General features: G+C 38.6%; 1 pseudogene; it reads left to right on the top strand.

Moving 5' to 3' along the window:
• The first annotated feature begins 16,696 nt into the window (after window positions 1-16,696).
• Window positions 16,697-17,951, top strand: LOC114236628 (40S ribosomal protein S20-like; annotated as a pseudogene).
• The last annotated feature ends 309 nt before the right edge of the window (window positions 17,952-18,260 follow it).

Genomic DNA, 18,260 nt, shown 5'->3' on the forward strand with positions numbered 1-18,260 from the left:
TTCATTTTTTTTTCTTTATTTTGCTCTCTGGCAGTTATTTCCACCATTTTGTCTTCCAGCTCACTTATCCGTTCTTCTGCCTCAGTTATTCTGCTATTGATTCCTTCTGGAGTATTTTTAATTTCAGTAATTGTGTTGTTCATCACTGTTTGTTTGCTCTTTAGTTCCTCTAGATCCTTGTTAAATGTTTCTTGTATTTTCTCCATTCTGTTTCTGAGAGTTTGGGTCATCTTCACTATCATAACTCTGGATTCTTTTTCAGGTAGGTTGCCTATTTTGTCTTCATTTATTTGGCCTTGTAGGTTTTTACCTTGCTCCTTCGTCTGTAGCATAATTTTTTGTTGTTTCTTTTTTTTTTTTTTTCTCTTTTTGATGGGTGGTGCTGTATTCCTGCCTTACTGGTTGTTTAGCCTGAGTTGTCCAGCACTGGAGTTTGCAGGCAGTTGGATAGAGCCGGGTCTTGGTGCCGAGGTGAGGACCTCTGGGAGGCCTTACTCCGATTAATATTCCCTGGGGTCCAAGGTTCTCTGTTAGTCCAGCTGTTTGGACTTGGAGCCCCCATCACAGGAGCTTGGGCCCGACCTCTGGCCTGGGAACCAAGATCTCACAACCCGGTTTGCTGGCAGTTCCTCCCGTCCCCTTAGGTGTCCATGGTCCCCCACTGGTGCCTGGTAGGTGCACTAGTTTTGAGGAGACTCGAATTCTGCATCCTCCTAATAGGCCATCTTGACTCCACCCTCTGCTAAATGTTAACATTAGGAAAAGCTGAGTGAAGCATAGAGGGGAACTCTCTGTACTGTTTGTGTAACTTTTCTGTAAGTCTAAAATTATGTCAAAATAAACATTTATTTTTTAAAGCATAAAGTAATGGGACTGTTGTAAGATTTCCTCACATTGCTAAATGGTTTAGTATTAGTTCTATTGTGAATTACATATTGGGAGGGAAGATGAGGCACTAGAATCATTTTAGGGCTCAGGGCCTCTAAATGCTACTTTCAGCAAATTGGCTCTGTCCCCAGGAAATCACCAGGCAGCTCTATTCCTCACCCAAGCCCATTTCTTCCCTCCTTGGAGGTTGAAGGAACTTAGAAACACCTCCTACTGCACCACCACTCCCTCCTCCAGGACGGTTCTAAGGGCTTGGGCCCCTGACCCCCAGGGTGTGGGCATACTTTATGGTGTCAATAGGGCAATCCCACCAGAATAGACCATTCAACCTTAATTCCAGAGACAGAGTATGCATGCTTGGGGCAGGGTCATTTCGTTAAGGTAATAATAAATCCTACTTTCCAGGTTATAAGAATTAGATGAGATAATATATGCTACAACAAGGGTGGACCTTGAAAACAGTATGCTAAGTGAAATAAGCCAGATACAGAAGGACAAATATGATTCCACTTATATGAGGTGCCTGAAATAAGCAAACTCACAGCAACAGGAAGTAGATTAGTGGTTACCGGGAAGGGGGCAGTGGGCGAATGAGGAGTTGTTGTTTAATGGGTACAGAGTTTCTCTTGAGATGATGAAAAAGTTCTGGAGCTGAATGGCAGTGATAGTTGCACAACAATATGAATGTACTTAATGCCACTGAACTGCACACTGGGAAATGGTTAGGGTGGTAAATTTTTTTTTTTTTTTTTTTTTTTTGGCTGTGTTGGGTCTTCGTTTCTGTGTGAGGGCTTTCTCTAGTTGCGGCAAGTGGGGGCCACTCTTCATTGTGGTGCACGGGCCTCTCATTGTCGCGGCCTCTCTTGTTGCAGAGCACAGGCTCCAGACACGCAGGCTCAGTAGTTGTGGCTCACAGGCCTAGTTGCAACGCGGCATGTGGGATCTTCCCAGACCAGGGCTCGAACCTGTGTTCCCTGCATTGGCAGGCAGATTCTCAACCACTGTGCCACTAGGGAAGCCCCAAAGGTGGTAAATTTTATGTTTATGTATATTTTGCCACAATCAAAAATACTAAGAAAATTCAAAGAATTAGATGAGATGATTAAAAGCTCCTATAAAGCCCCAGCCCATAGTGGACACAAATACCATTAGCTTCCTCCTTCACTAAAGTTTTAGAACATAGAACTCTTATGTAATTGTTCCATGTGATTTTTGACCATGGCAGCCACATTTGTTTTTTATAATTAACCACATTCTTTTTTTTTTTTTTTTTTTTTTCAAACATCTTTATTGAAGTATAATTGCCTTACAATAGTGTGTTAGCATCTGATTTATAACAAAGTGAATCTGTTATACATATACAATATGTTCCCATTTCTCTTCCCTCTTGCATCTCCCTCCCTCCCACCCTCCCCATCCCACCCCTCTAGGTGGTCACAAAGCACCGAGCTGATCTCCCTGTGCTATGCGGCTGCTTCCCACTAGCTATCTATTTTACATTTGGTAGTGTATATATGTCCATGACACTCTCTTACCCTGTCACATCTCACCCTAACCACATTCTTAACCCCACTATGACGTGGTTTTCAACATTCATTTTTTATTCTAATGCAACGTTAAGACTGAATGATGAATTTTTTAAAAAACATTAGGCTCACATGTCCTGTAAGAGCATTTCTGTTTAGCATAACAGATCAAAACTGAAATCAACTACATGATTCCCAATGGTGCTGTGAGGAATTTTGGCCATGGCTCTAGGTACAGCTTTACAGGTATGCTTGCATATACCCTAACACTGTTGATTAATTAAATTGTGTTCCTCCCCAGGTTTGTGCAATCACTCATAACCCTCTTCCCACCGGCACTGCCATTGCTCCTACCACTTCCAACAGAGGACCCCTGAGCCACCTGTGGTGATAATTTCATACCTAGGCCCTCAGCCTAGGTTTGGCATTTCTGTGACCACTGTAGCTGAACTTGAAAGTCACTCTTAGAGTTAGTGTTATCATGACATCTTGCTGCTTCTGAGCATGTGGCCAAACTCTGCCAAGATGCTGACACATGACTGGCGTTTCATTGCCCGTTTCACTTAGCCCCGGTTTTGTGACAAAGCTCCCGCTACCTGGTGAGACTTCATGCTCAACCTTTTGTTAAATGAGGATTATGTGCAGGGTCCTGGCCTTGGACGTCAGGGTGAGACACTGTCTTGCAGAATACTTCTTTTTTACAGTTTTCTGCAATGGAAATTTCATTGTTCCACACTTTAGCTTTGGTTTTGTAATCACTGATTATATAATGAATTCTGGTTCTGTTTTGGCAAAATCAGTCTGCACTATTAAAGACACAGAAGATACAGCTGCTTTAGAACACACAGAGATGGCTCCTCCAGGTCCATAAGTCCCACCGCCTCCACCACCATCCTTGTCAATCTCCTGAAAGATCAGTTTCACGGTATACTACAATTCGGTGGGGATGGTAGTGCCATAGCATGACAGCTCCTTCACTGTTGCACAAAGAGTAGCAGGTCTTCGTTTTGAAGTTTGCAATTTTGTGAAACATCAGCTACCTCTAGTGGGGCTAACTGCCTCCCTCATGTCTAAGTGCTTGAAAGTCTGTGGCCTTGACTTCAAGATTTGTGTTTCCAGATGAAATACACAACTCCCAGTTAAATTTCAATTGTAGATAGACAATGAATACATTTTTTAGCATAAGTATGTCCCATGCAATACTTGGGACATACTTACACTAAAAAAAAGTACTCATTATTTGGCTGAAATTCATATGTAACTGGGCAGCCTCTTATTTTTACTTGCTAAATCTGGCAGCCCTACTCAAGATCAGACTCTTGTCATTGTCCTATCCTCTGGGTCTGTCCTTGTGGGACTCCGATAATTCATTCTGCCAAGAAGCCTGAGACAGAATGAGGGAAAGGAAGAATCTTAATCAACTTGGCCTTTTGTTCTATCTAGCTCCGAGTGTCACAGATATGCATTAAATTCATAAATAAATGAAAACCTCTCATTTAGACAGCTGAAGTTTAGTTCATTTCTATCCTGAAACTTTAGCAAATTGGATTCCATTGAAAGGAAGGATAAAGAGGAAAGAATGATCTAGGGATTGAGTCACTCATCCCAGGCCCAGTGACCATGGTGTGGAGTGACCACGGCGTAGCACTCTCTCTTTAGTCTCTATTTGAAAACTTAAAGGATTCAATTAAATGACCTCTAAGATCTCTTCCAGGGCTAATAATTCTGTGGTTCTGGCTTCAAAAGGTCTGAAACTTCTGAGGTATGTTACTGAAAATCACAAAATTAGATTAAAAAGTTTTTAAACTTAAGGAATTTTTTATTTATGCTTAATTTTTAAAATAAGTTGCTTACTGATTTTCTGAGAAGAGTACGTATCTTGACTTCCTCAGAGCTCTTCCTATTACAATAAATATTTTGTGCAAACTTTTTACATAATTAGTATTCAGGTACAAGATTTGCCCGTTAGGATACTCTAATAGAATTTTCCACATCTATCATTCTTAAATGACTTTGGTCAACTCCAACATTCTAAATTAAAGCTGTAACATGAACTCAAGTCATAAGTAGTCACTCTAAGGAGAGATCAATATGATCTTGGGTAAAGAAAGATATTTTATGAAAACATTCTTAATCGAGACCCAAAATATATGCTAGGGAAAAAGCACTTAGGTTAGCACACTATTCATTCTTTTCAAGTAGATTCAACAAGCATATTGATCACTGGACCATCCCACACTCTCCTCTGGCTTCAACCTCCATTTTATAAATGTTTATGGCTTCCATATCTCCATGGCCACATTTCATTTCTCTCCTCTGTTTCAGAGCCAAATTTCTAGCTCCCTACTAGAAATCTCCACCTAAATGTCCCACAGGCACCTCAAACTCAGTAAATCTAAAATGAAGTGGAAATTAACACAACATTGTAAATCAACTATACTTCAATTAAAAAAAAATAAAATAAAGTGCCTATTATCTTCACCCCACTACCTGCTCTATTGGTCTCCTCAAACTTGATTAATGGTATTATTATCCACCATCATCATTAGCACAAGCTAGAAGTCTGATAACTAGCTCTGAATCAACACTCTGAATCAACAGGTTACCAAGTCCACTTAGTTCTACCTCCTAAATGTCTCTTGAATCTCTGTCCATTCCAAGAACACTGCCTTAGTTCAAGCCCTCTCACCTGAACTAGGTAGGTAGTAGTCTTCAGAATCTTTCCCACCCACCTGCACAGAGACAGAGTGATATTTCTAAAATGTGGCTCAGATCATCCTAATGCCTCCTCACCATAGCCATCCACTGCTTAGAGAAGAAGGGCTAAACTCTTTTGCATGAGAAATGTGACCTTTCGATGTATGACCACAGCTGATTACTCCCAACTTCATCTCCCTCCTCAGTACCCCACAACTTGCCATTTCGCCTGTCCATTATCTCCTTCCAGGCTTGCCTATACTGATTCCTTTACAGAAATATCCCTCCTTTATCTCCAGCTGGTGAATTCCTACTCATCGTTTAAGACCTCATTTAAGGGTCACCTCTGGGCAGGCTTCTCTGCCTAGTCCCCTTCCTTACTCTACCACATGCCCACTTAGTGACCCCTCATACAACACCTCAGCACATTGTTTATACCCTCACTGTACTGCTAACCCTTTGCATTACAATTACATATTTTTCACCTGTTTCCTCTACTAAACTAAGAACTCTTTGAAGATGGGGCCATGGATTATTTGGCTTTGCATCCCTAGGACCTAGCAAGGGGCTTGGTACAAGGCAAGTGCTCCATAAACATTATTTGCGGGGGTGGGGGTGGATAAATGAAATAAAAAAGAGGTGGAATTTTTAGATAGGTATCGTGCTAAGTGCTTTATCTCATTTATTTCCTGTAACAACTTTATAGAGGAAGATACTACTACTACTGCCATTTTTATAGATTAAGAAACCGAGAGTTTAAGTAACTTGCCTAAGTCCACATATTAATAAATGATAGAGTCCACAGATGGCTCTTGTTCCTCCAGATTCTTTCCTTGCTCAACTATGCGAGGGTATTGATGAGCAGAGGAGAGGTCAAATGTCAGCAGGCTGTAAGGGAACACTATAAGAGCAGGGAGATTCTACAGATTGGATAATCTGTTTCTCAATTATTAGAAACTCATTACTCATTAATTAAATATTCTGTGAATCCCACTTAAATTCCAGGCTTCCTGATCTTTATGTTTACATTTTACAGTTTTTATTATGATAAAATATTTGCTATTACAGAAAAGTACATAAAATATATGTATGGTTTAAGAATAATTATTACATGTGTAACCTCCACACATGTCAAGAAATAGAATTGTCAGGGCCTCAGAACCCTGCCTGCCTTGTCTCTCTCCCTGAGCACTGGAGAAATCACCATCCTGACTTCTGTGATAATCATTTCCTTGCTTTTATTTGTTGCTTTGCCACATAGATAGATATAGATAGAGACATATAAATATATATTTCGAGTTTCCTATCGCTGCTATAACAAACTACCACAAACTTCGTGGCTTACAATTATCTTATAGTTCTAGAGATCAGAAGTCTAAAATGGCTCTGCAGGGCTGTGTTCCTTCTAGAGGTTGGGATGGAATCTGTTATCTTGCCTAGTTCGGTTCTAGAGGCTGCCCCTTTCCTGCATCTTCAAAGCCAGCAGCATGGAACCTTCTGTCCTCTCTTCCCTTTGCTTTTGTTCTCTTGTCTCTATGACTCTGACTCTCCTACCTCCCTCTCAAAAGGGACCCTTGTGTTTGCATTGGGCTCAACTGGATAATCCAGAATAATCTCCCTATCTCAAGATTCTTAATAACATTTGCAAAGTTCTTTTTACCTTATAAGGTAACATATTTACAGGTTCCAGGGATTAGGATGTGGACATCTTTGGGGGACATTTACCAGTTTATCACAACCTCTAAATAATTTCCTTTAGTAATGTCTATTCTTGAACTTCATTTATATGGAATCATATGGTATATATTCTTTTGCTCATATAATCCATTTACATTTAATGTAATTATTTATATATTAGAGTTTAAAACCACCATCTCATTTATATTTGTCCCATGTATTATGTATTGCCTTTTCTTTCCTTTCTTGCCTTCTGGGGTTGTTCAAAGAAATTTTTTAATGACCCCATTCTTTTCCTTCTACTGGTATGAAAATTATATACTCTCTATTTTTTAGGGATTATTCTAGAACTTAATATGCATCCTAAACTTAAAGTCTGAAATTAATCAATGCCTTTACTTTCTCCCACATAACTCAAAGACCTTAAAATATTTTAATTCCATTTACCCTTCCTGACATGTTTTATTCTCAAATATTTTAGTTCTATCTTGTTATTATTTTGTAAGTTTTGCCCTTAAAGACATTATAACTGTTGTTTTATACAGTTAATATTCACTTAGATGTATCCATATACTTATCATTTTCTTTGCTTTCTTTTGTCTTCTATCGCAGGTCTTCCTTGTGAGATCACTTTTATTTTACCTAAAGGAAAGGTCTTAAATCAGAGTGTGCTGGTGGCAAACACTCTCAGCTTTGATCTGTCTAAAAATAACTTTATTATGACCTCATTCTTGAAAAACTTTTGCTGGGTGTAGAATTCTAGGTTGCCAATTATTTAAGTTTATAAACCACAGGTTTATATAAGTACATAAGTGTATAAACCATTGATGGTTTCATTCCACTGGCTTTTGGCTTCCGTTGTTACTTCCTTTGTTACTACTGAGAATTCAGCTATTGTCTAGTTGCCACTCCTTTGAAGATCATCCTTTTCTCTGGTTAATTTTAGCATCTTATTTGTCTTTGGTTTGTTAAAGTTTCACCATGATGAGTCTGGGTATAAATTTCTTTTTATTTTTTCTACTTATTATTCTTGTATCTATGGATTGATATCTTTGATCAGTTTAGAAAAATTCTTAGCCATTATCTCTTCAAATATTATCTTTATCCAAGCACTTCTCTCTTCTCCTTCTGAAAGTCTGATTAAATGAATGCTACACCTTTCACTCTGTTTTCTTGCCTCTTAACCTCTCTTTTACATTTGCCATATTTATTGTTTCTCTACACTGTACTCTGAATAATTTCTCCTGATCTATATTTCACTTCTCTAATTTTATCTTCAGTTATAGCTAAGCTGCTTAAACATGACTATTGAGTTTTTAATTTGGGTTATTGTATTTTTAATTTTGAGACATTCTATTTGGTTCTTTTTAAATCCGCTAAATCACTTTTTATCATTTCCTTTTCTGTACATATGTTTTCTACTTTTTCTTTGAATTGAGTAAGCATAGTTGCTTTTATAGATTGTCTAGTGATTTCAAAATCTGAAGTCTTTGAAGATCTCTTTCTTTTAGTTCTCATTCCTGATGGCTTATTGTCTTTGTAGGCGTAGTTATTTTTGACTGTACACTGTTTGTTGTCCTTGAAATTTTATTTGGAGGGATTCTTTGAAGACTAGGTTGACACTAATTTTCTCCAGAAAGAACTTTCATTTGCATCTGCTAGGCACACAGGGACACTTTAAATCACTTTAAAGTCACAACTTAAGAGGGTTTTATGGTATTATGGTTTCTTTTTCTCTTTGTTTTTGTTCATTTATTTATTTTTTTCATCATCAAATTGATATGGATTTGGAAGCTGTGAAAGTACTAACTTGCAGTTATAACTTCTCAGAGCAGTTCCCTGCATTTACAACCTGTCCTGCTCTGCTCATCATAAGGACCTGAGGGAGGAGGATCCTATACTTTTGTTTCACCCTTGCCCTGAGGGTTTTACCCTTATTAGTGAGGGGAGGAGCAGACCCTGGGCTTTGGCTTTGTCCTTGTCCTGAGAAGCCCGCAGAACCAAAGTTCAAGTTTGCCCAAAATGACAAATGTTCTTAGTTGAAAAACAGCTTCAGAGTGCCACTTAACTTTCAGAGACCTTGTGTCCCTTTGATTTGGGGCTTTAACTTCTTAATATCTTGCCAGAGCTTTGATGCTTTTAAGAAGTTATAAAAAAATTTTTTTAGTCAGTGTTTTTTGTTGTTTCTAGTAGGAGGTTGGTCTGATCCCCATCTTGCCTTATTCCTGGAAATGGAAGTCCTTTGCTCATCTTGCTAGGCTTGGCTGAACTGCACACTTAGAAACTAGAAACCAGCATGATCTATTGTAAGTAAGTTAACATATGAAAAAGTAAGCACATGTTTTATTCTTTTTTTTTTTAGCATCTTTATTGGGGTATAATTGCTTTACATTGTTGTGTTAGTTGCTGCTGTATAACAAAGTGAATCAGCTATACGTATACATATATCCCCATATCCCCTCCATCTGGTGTCTCCCTTCCACCCTCCGTATCCCACCCCTCTAGGTGGACAAAAGCACCGAGCTGATCTCCCTGTGCTATGTGGCTGCTTCTCACTAGCTATCTGTTTTACACTTGGTAGTGTATATACGTCAATGCCACTCTCTCCCTCTGTCTCAGCTTACCCTTCCCCCTCCCCGTGTACTCAAGTCCATTCTCTACGTCTGCGTCTCTATTCCTGTCCTGCCGCTAGGTTCTTCAGAACGATTTTCTTTTTTTTAGATTCCATATATATGTGTTAGCATATGGTATTTGTTTTTCTCTTTCTGACTTAACTTCACTCTGTATGACAGTCTCTAGGTCCATCCACACCTCTACAAATGACCCAACATCATTCCTTTTTATGGCTGAGTAATATTCCATTGTATATATGTGCCACATCTTCTTTATCCATTCATCTGTCAATGGACACTTAGGTGGCTCCCATGTCCTGGCTATTGTGAATGGTGCTGCAATGAACACTGTGGTACATGACTCTTTTTGAATTATGGTTTTCTCAGGGTATATGCCCAGTAGTGGGATTGCTGGGCCGTATGGTAGTCCTATTTTTAGTTTTTTAACGAACCTCCATACTGTCCTCCATAGTGGCTGTATCGATTTACATTCCCACCAACAGTGCAAGAGGGTTCCCTTTTCTCCACACCCTCTCCAGCATTTATTGTTTGTAAAGTTTTTGATGATGGCCATTCTGACTGGTCTGAGGTGATACCTCATTGTACTTTTGATTTGCATTTCTCTAATGATTAGTGATGTTGAGCATTCTTTCATATGTTTGTTGGCAATCTGTATATCTTCTTTGGAGAAATGTCTATTTAGGTCTTCTGCCCATTTGTGGATTGGGTTGTTTGTTTTTTTGATATTGAGCTGCATGAGCTGCTTGTACATTTTGGAGATTAATCCTTTGTCAGTTGCTTCATTTGCAAATATTTTCTCCCATTCTGAGGGCTGTCTTTTCGTCTTGCTTATGGTTTCCTTTGCTGTACAAAAGCTTTTAAGTTTCATTGGGTCCCATTTGTTTATTTTTGTTTTTATTTCCATTTCTTTAGGAGGTGGGTCAAAAAGGATCTTGCTGTGATTTATGTCATAGAGTGTTCTGCCTATGTTTTCCTCTAAGAGTTTGATAGTGTCTGGCCTTACATTTAGGTCTTTAATCCATTTTGAGTTTATTTTTGTGTATGGTGTTAGGGAGTGTTCTAATTTCATTCTTTTACATGTAGCTGTCCAGTTTTCCCAGCACCAATAATTGAAGAGACTGTCTTTTCTCCATTGTATATTCTTGCCTCCTTTATCAAAGATAAGGTGACCAAAGGTGCGTAGGTTTATTTCTGGGCTTTCTATACTGTTCCATTGATTTATATTTCTGTTTTTGTTCCAGTACCATACTGTCTTGATTACTGTAGCTTTGTAGTATAGTCTGAAGTCAGGGAGCCTGATTCCTCCAGCTCCGTTTTTCTTTCTCAAGATTGCGTTGGCTATTCGGGGTCTTTTGTGTTTCCATACAAATTGTGAAATTTTTTGTTCTAGTTCTGTGAAAAATGCCATTCATAGTTTGATAGTGATTGTATTGAATGTGTAGAGTGCTTTGGGTAGTAGAGTCATTTTCACAATGTTGATTCTTCCAATCCAAGAACATGGTATATCTCTCCATCTGTTTGTATCATCTTTAACTTCTTTCATCAGTGTCTTATAGTTTTCTGCATACAGGTCTTTTGTCTCCTTAGGTAGGTTTATTCCTAGGTATTTTATTCTTTTTGTTGCAGTGGTCAGTGGGAGTGTTTCCTTAATTTCTCTTTCAGATTTTTTATCATTAGTGTATGGGAATGCAAGAGATTTCTGTGCATTAATTTTGTATCCTGCCACTCTACTAAATTCTTTGATTAGCTCTAGTAGATTTCTGGTAGCATCTTTAGGATTCTCTATGTATAGTATCATGTCACCTGCAAACAGTGACAGTTTTACTTCTTCCTTTCTGATTTGGATTCCTTTTATTTCTTTTTCTTCTCTGATTGTTGTGGCTAAAACTTCCAAAACTATGTTGAATAATAGTGGTGACAGTGGGCAACCTTGTCTTGTTCCTGACCTAGAGGCAATGGTTTCAGTTTTTCACCATTGAGAACGATGTTGGCTCTGGATTTGTCATATGTGGCCTTTATTATGTTGAGGTAGTTCCCTCTATGCCTACTTTCTGGAGAGTTTTTATCATAAATGGGTGTTCAATTTTGTCAAAAGCTTTTTCTGCATCTATTGAGATTATCATATGGTTTTTATCCTTCAATTTGTTAATATGGTTTATCACACTGTTTGATTTGCATATATTGAAGAATTCTTGCGTTCTTGGGATAAACCCCACTTGATCATGGTGTATGATCCTTTTAATGTGCTGTTGGATTCTGTTTCCTAGTATTTTGTTGAGGATTTTTGCATTATGTTCATCAGTGATACTGGTTTTCTTTTTTTGTAACATCTTTGTCTGGTTTTGGTATCAGGGTGATGGTGGTCTCGTAGAATGAGTTTGGGAGTGTTCCTCTCTCTGCTATATTTTGGAAGAGTTTGAGAAGGATAGGTGTTAGCTCTTCTCTAAATGTTTGATAGAATTGGCCTGTGAAGCCATCTGGTCCTGGGCTTTTGTTTGTTGGAAGATTTTTAATCACAGTTTCAATTTCAGTGCTTGTGACTGGTCTGTTTATGTTTTCTATTTCTTCCTGGTTCAGTCTCAGAAGGTTGTGCTTTTCTAAAAATTTGTCCATTTCTTCCAGGTTGTCCATTTTATTGGCGTATAGTTGCTTGTAGTAATCTCTCATGATCCTTTGTATTTCTGCAGTGTCAGTTGTTACTTCTCCTTTTTCATTTCTAGCTCTGTTAATCTGTGTCTTCTCCCTTTTTTTTCTTGATGTGTCTGGCTAATGGTTTATCAATTTTTTTTTATCCTCTCAAAAAACCAGCTTTTAGTTTTATTGATCTTTGCTATTGTTTCCTTCATTTCTTTTTCATTTATATCTGATCTGATCTTTATGATTTCTTTCCTTCTGCTAACTTTGGGGTTTTTTTGTTCTTCTTTCTCTAATTGCTTTAGGTGTAAGGTTAGGTTGTTTATTTGAGACTTTTTTTGTTTCTTTTTGTTTTTTTAAATTTAATTAATTAATTAATTTATTTATTTATTTTTGGCCGCATTGGGTCTTCATTGCTGTGCACGGGCTTTCTCTAGCTGCGGTGAGCGGCGGCTACTCTTCATTGCGGTGCGTGGGCTTCTCATTGCGGTGGCTTCTCTTGTTGCAGAGACCAGGCTCTAAGCATGCAGCTTCATTAGTTGTAGCTCATGGGCTCTAGAGCACTAGCTCAGTAGTTGTGGTGCATGGGCTTAGTTGCTCTGCGGCATTCGGATCGTCCCGGAGCAGGGCTCGAACCTGTGTCCCCTGCATTGGCAGGCAGATTCCCAGCCACTGTGCCACCAGGGAAGCCCTTTTCTTGTTTCTTGAGGTAGGATTGTATTACTATAAACTTCCCTCTTAAAACTGGTTTTGCTGCATCCCATAGGTTTTGGGTCATCGTGTTTTCATTGTCATTTGTTTCTCAGTGTTTTTTGATTTCCTCAGCAATCTCTTGGTTATTTAGTAGTGTATTGTTTAGCCTCCATGTGTTTGTATTTTTTACAGTTTTTTCCCTGTAATTGATGTCTAGTTTCAGCACATGTTTTTTAAGTCTCTTGTACTGCAGGGAAAGAATCTTTGCAAGGTTCCCTTAAATAGGCTACAAAAATTGAAATGCATAAAAATTTTCAGGAAAATATCTGAAATTTTCTAAGAAATGTTTTCTCCCCCTAAATTTAATTTTCTAACCACTACTAAATTATTTTAAAATTGCAACACTTTATGCAGAAGTTACTTTTCCAGAAAACTCAACCACCCAAGAATCCAAGAGTAAAAGTAAATAAAATGACCCTATACAGTCCAATTAGATGGCAAAAGGAATGTCTCCTTATTTAATGTACTTTATTCATCAGAAGTCCTTAAGGCCTCATTCAGAGTTAGCTCTTATTTTATACACAATTCAAAGAAACCTCATTGTCTGGGTTCTAGCCCATAAACACTTAAAAGGAATAACTTGAAGGAAAACATGCATTTTGAAAGGCAGGCTCATTATAAGACCCAGGAATGGCATCTGACAACTCTACAGGTGAAGAGTAGAGAAGACTATAAAAAGCTGTCCAAAAAGGTCAAGAAGAGGAACGTGGAGGCATTTGCCCAACATTCTACAAAAGTTTGTGGGAGGTTCGTTGCACCATTCACAGCTTAGTGAACAAATGTCTACACTCTTGGTGTTGATCCTGTGGCAGCATCAAACCAGTGAAGTTGCTCCTAAAGGCAGAGAGGGATGCAATGTCTTTAATACATTTTCTATATTTTTAAGGAATTAAAATTTTAAATTACTTTTATGGTAAAATTTTTCTGATTTGGAGAATCTCACTCACTAGCAGGGTCTGAAAAATAAGGATTTCTGTATTAATAGCCTCTTGAAATCCACGTTCCCTCTGAGAGTGACTCCAGCAAATTCAGAGCTTATAAATACCCTAAATGTACCTTTCAGTCCTTTAGCCTTCAATCTAGGAGTTGAAAGAAGGGATATTTTTCTCAGTATCACTGAGCTCTAAAATCGGAACTTAAGAGAAAACAACTATAGTGGCCACGTTTGAGAGAAAGATGCAGAGATGGAGAGGGTCTGGCTTTACTTCAGAGCAGCCCCAGTTTGGGCATGTTATATAGATACACAAAAAAGAAGTTTATCAGTGCAAAATTGAACTGTCAAGATTGTTAAGTGATAGCTAATAATCAGGGTTCAAAAGTTGCATGGGGAAGGGGAGATGAAGGAGAGGGAGGAAAGAAAACATTCCCCAGACCGTCCTGCTTTTGTTTATCTCCCCTTTAGCCCAAATGATGCTGCCTTTGCCTCCTGATGTACGTTAGGAGACGCAGCTCTCAACTTACACATTGATTTTGGATCTCACTGAAACGCGGGCCCAGTTTCTGTGGTATAGGAGAATCATTACTTGAAAGGTTTCAGACTTTGCTGATCCCACGAGATGAGATGCTGAGTTTTAGTATCATTCTCATTATTGTATCATTAGTATCATTCTAGAGTCTCAAAAGCTGGAAAACCCAGACACCTGCTTATTACAAGATGCTGGCTACTCTATATCCAATGTAAATTCCCTGTGTTTTCCCCTTAGTATTTATCATACCAACTTGACTTTCCAAGTACTTAATTTGTATTTGTAAGCTATTTTCTTTTTTTTATTCCATGAATGGAGTTAACAGCTGGACTGTAATAGGAGAAAAGGACTTCTGTTTTGTTTAGAATTGGCAAGTAGGTGTCATTTTGCAAGTCAGTTCTGGTAGATTTGATGGAAAAGCCATGTTCTGAAGAATATTGAAACTGCTTCCAAGTTCAGGAGGGAAGAGTTCAGAGATCCATTAGCAACGTCTGCTCCAACACAAGACTGGGAGTATAGCATGCCTGTTGAATATTTGTTATCGGTGGCTTAGTTCAACAAATACTGAACGTCAAGTAGTGTGCAAAGTGCAAGATATTGTTTGTTTTATATTGTTTTTGTTTTAAATAGACATTGTTCCTTTATTTAATGTAATAAATGGTGGACACATGACCAAACAACTAAAATCCAGTGTGGAATACGCAGCAATGAAAGCATATCAAGGTCCAAAGGGTCAGAGAGGAAGAAGTGGGATGATGCCATCAGGGAAGTGGTCTAGAAGAAGGCCTGACATCAGCAATTTCAGAAGGCTGGATGGCCTCAGCTTTGGTCTGAATTCATCCTTTCTCACCTCAACCACTAACAAATGGCAGAGCACCAGTACATGACCAGTTTCTGGGCAGATTTCCCATAGGCATTTTAATAAATAGCTCATATAGCTCTTCTCTCTGTCATCCACAGCCTCATCTCATTACCAGGAAATCCTGGCTGGATGCCACAAGTGTATAGTGTACCGCCCTGTGGACATCTGAAGGAGCCAAGGCAGGACTGCACAGAGAGCACTCTAATGGGCTCAGGCTTTCAAAGCACACATGCTAACAATGACAGGAATGGCCCAGAACCAAGGACAATTATTATTATATTTTTTCCCAAGGACAGTTATTTTTTAAATGCATAAGCTTTGTGAGTAGTGTCAGGAAGGTCAAAAATCCAGAATAATCCAAGGTTTATGAAAAATGCTAAACAAAAAGGCTATTTATAAGTTTGTTTAGACCAAAACAACCAAGTAAGACTATGATCAATTTTGGGGGAGAGATGTATAATGCTAACATATACAAGAACATTATAAGAAAAAAATCATAATTACAAAATCATTTTCCATCATTTTCCTCTGTATAAGGTGTTTCTCACAGGTGGTGCATGAAACTCACCTAGAGTGTTTGTAAAAATGTATATTCCCAGGCCCCATTTCAGACCTACTAAGCCTAAATCTTTGGAAGCAGGTTGGAGATGTGCATTTCTAACAGCTCTCCCTCCTCCAAGTGATTCACATGTACTCTAAAGGTTTAAAACCACTACCCTTAAGGACAGAATGACAAGGGCTATAAGGCAATGAAATCCAAGATAAATGAGAAGGTGGTGAGAGTCCCAGCTGCTTCAAATGTGTTTAATTCTGCAACTCCTATGAAATACATCCAGGATAATAAAATAACCTGCAGATCCGATTATACAAACATCAACATCAACCTTTAAGAAATCATGGGAATGGCACGATCCCTAGAAGTTGGAGACAGGCAAATATTGGTTGCCATTACATGGCAAAAGGGGAGATTCAATAAAATACAGAATTGTCAGCTGTATATGGATTCCCAGTGTTCCTAAACACTTAAAAGTAGAGTGTTGATCATTAATAGTCAGCCTGGAGTCATCACAAATAAATCCATACGTGTCTTTTATTTTAAGCTACAACAAACCCTTGTTGAAAGTAGTCATTATAAATTATAAATAAAAACTGCATACTAAACTGATCTCATTTTTTTGATAAGTCTGTTAGAACAGCAGAATGATGAAGTTAGTTTATGTTGAGTTTTTCTTAGGCATTTGACAAAGTGTCTCATGATATGTATTGAACAAGATGCAGAAATCTGAGAAAATTGATAGGACTAACCATTAATATTTATTGAAAGCCTACTTTATGTCAGGAACTCTACTAAGTGTTTTGTGAGTACTAATTAATTTAAACATCTACCCATTCCTATAAAGTAAAAAGAATTGTCCCATTTTACAGATGAGGAAACTAAGCAGAGATTCATCAGGTAACTTGCCCAGGGTCATATAGCAAGGATATGGTGGAGCTAGGGTTGAGGGATCAACTCTGAGATCAAAACTTGGGTGCCTACCAACTGCGCTATATCTCAGATGCATGGAGTTGCAGCTGGGTAAAATGCCATGTCCAGAAAGAGTCAATCTGTGGTTCATGCCAACCTGAGGGAATCACTAATGGCTGCCATGGCTCTACAAAGTTGTCCCACAACTGCTCAACATTTTTATTAGTGACTTGGATAAAAATCTAGAGGTTGGGCTTATCAAATTTACACATGGCAGAAAGCTAGAGGGAGGGATAGCTAAAACTGTAAATAAGAGAATAATGATCCAGAATGATCTTGGCAGATGAGAACAACAGACCAGAGCCAAAAAGACAAAGTTTTTAAAGGACCATGGTAAAATCCTATACTCTGATTACAAAAGAAAGTACCATCAGGAACACCCAGCTTAAGTGTGTAAGACAAAACCTAGGAGATTAATTAGATCTATTGATACAGTCAGTCTCCTATAGATTCGTTCAAAATGATAAATATGCAACGACAACAAAATGACCTCATGTACTTCGTTGTCTAACTGGCTCCCTGACCCATACCCCTCCCAAGCTGAAACTACCATATTTCATCTAATTTGAGAGGCCATTGATTGCAAGATGCACCAGTGGCTTCGTACCACTGAGAAAGGAGGAGGGAATGCATCAATTAAACTAGGACACAATGCTTTCATATTACTTAGCATTTTATTTTATAATGATTGAAGGAACTTTTTAAACTTTACTAGCTCTTTGAGGAAGATGCAGTGGCTGCAGCACCTCCTGACCCTCAGCTGTTAGCTCGTGTGCAGGAACAGTTAGTGAGGAAGTTTTTAAGGATACTGGAAAGACATCCTCGGAGCCAAAGAGAGGGATTCACAGAATCAGAGTCGCATTAACCAGCTGCAATGGAAACGAAACCCCTGCGGAAGGTGTGGGCATCTTTATTAGAGGCACAAAGGAAAAGAACCTCAAAGTGAAAGGCCTTGGTGTTCCACTAAGACCCTGAGAATTACTACAAGAAAAATTCCCTGTGCTGAAGGTCCTAGGACTTGGGATTGCTTTCAGAAGAGAGTCCAGGGAATTCCTTGGCGGTCCAGTGGTTAGGAATCTATGCTTTCACTGCCGAGGGCCCGGGTTCAATCCCTAGTAGGGGAGCTAAGATCCCGCAAGCCACGTAGCCAAAAACAAGCACAAACAAACAAAAGATGAGAGTCCAGAAGTGATCATTGATTTGCACAGCTCTTCTGAGATTGTTCAACAGATTACTTCAATCAATACAGAGCCAGGGGTATAGGTTGAAGTCACCATTGCTGATGTTTAAATTAGCTATTTTAATTAATTGCTAAAAAAAGTTTAATAGACATAGATTTTATCACATCAATTGTGCACAATATGAAAGGAACACATAAGAGAAATAAATAGGTTAAAGTATTCCCCAGACTTCTCATTCAGAGTCCAATCTTCGAAATGCATTTCACTTCAGAGTTGGGTATATATGTCCTGTTTTTCCAAACACAATCATCCTTTGTGCCAGCAGGGGTGTCAGTTATGCAGGATTTCTTTAAACAGTTCTTTGAGGCCTTCCCTGGTGGCACAGTGGTTAAGAATCGCCTGCCAATGCAGGGGACAC

Source organism: Balaenoptera acutorostrata, chromosome 17 (genome assembly GCF_949987535.1).
Source record: "Balaenoptera acutorostrata chromosome 17, mBalAcu1.1, whole genome shotgun sequence".
Taxonomy (NCBI): Eukaryota; Metazoa; Chordata; class Mammalia; order Artiodactyla; family Balaenopteridae; genus Balaenoptera; species Balaenoptera acutorostrata.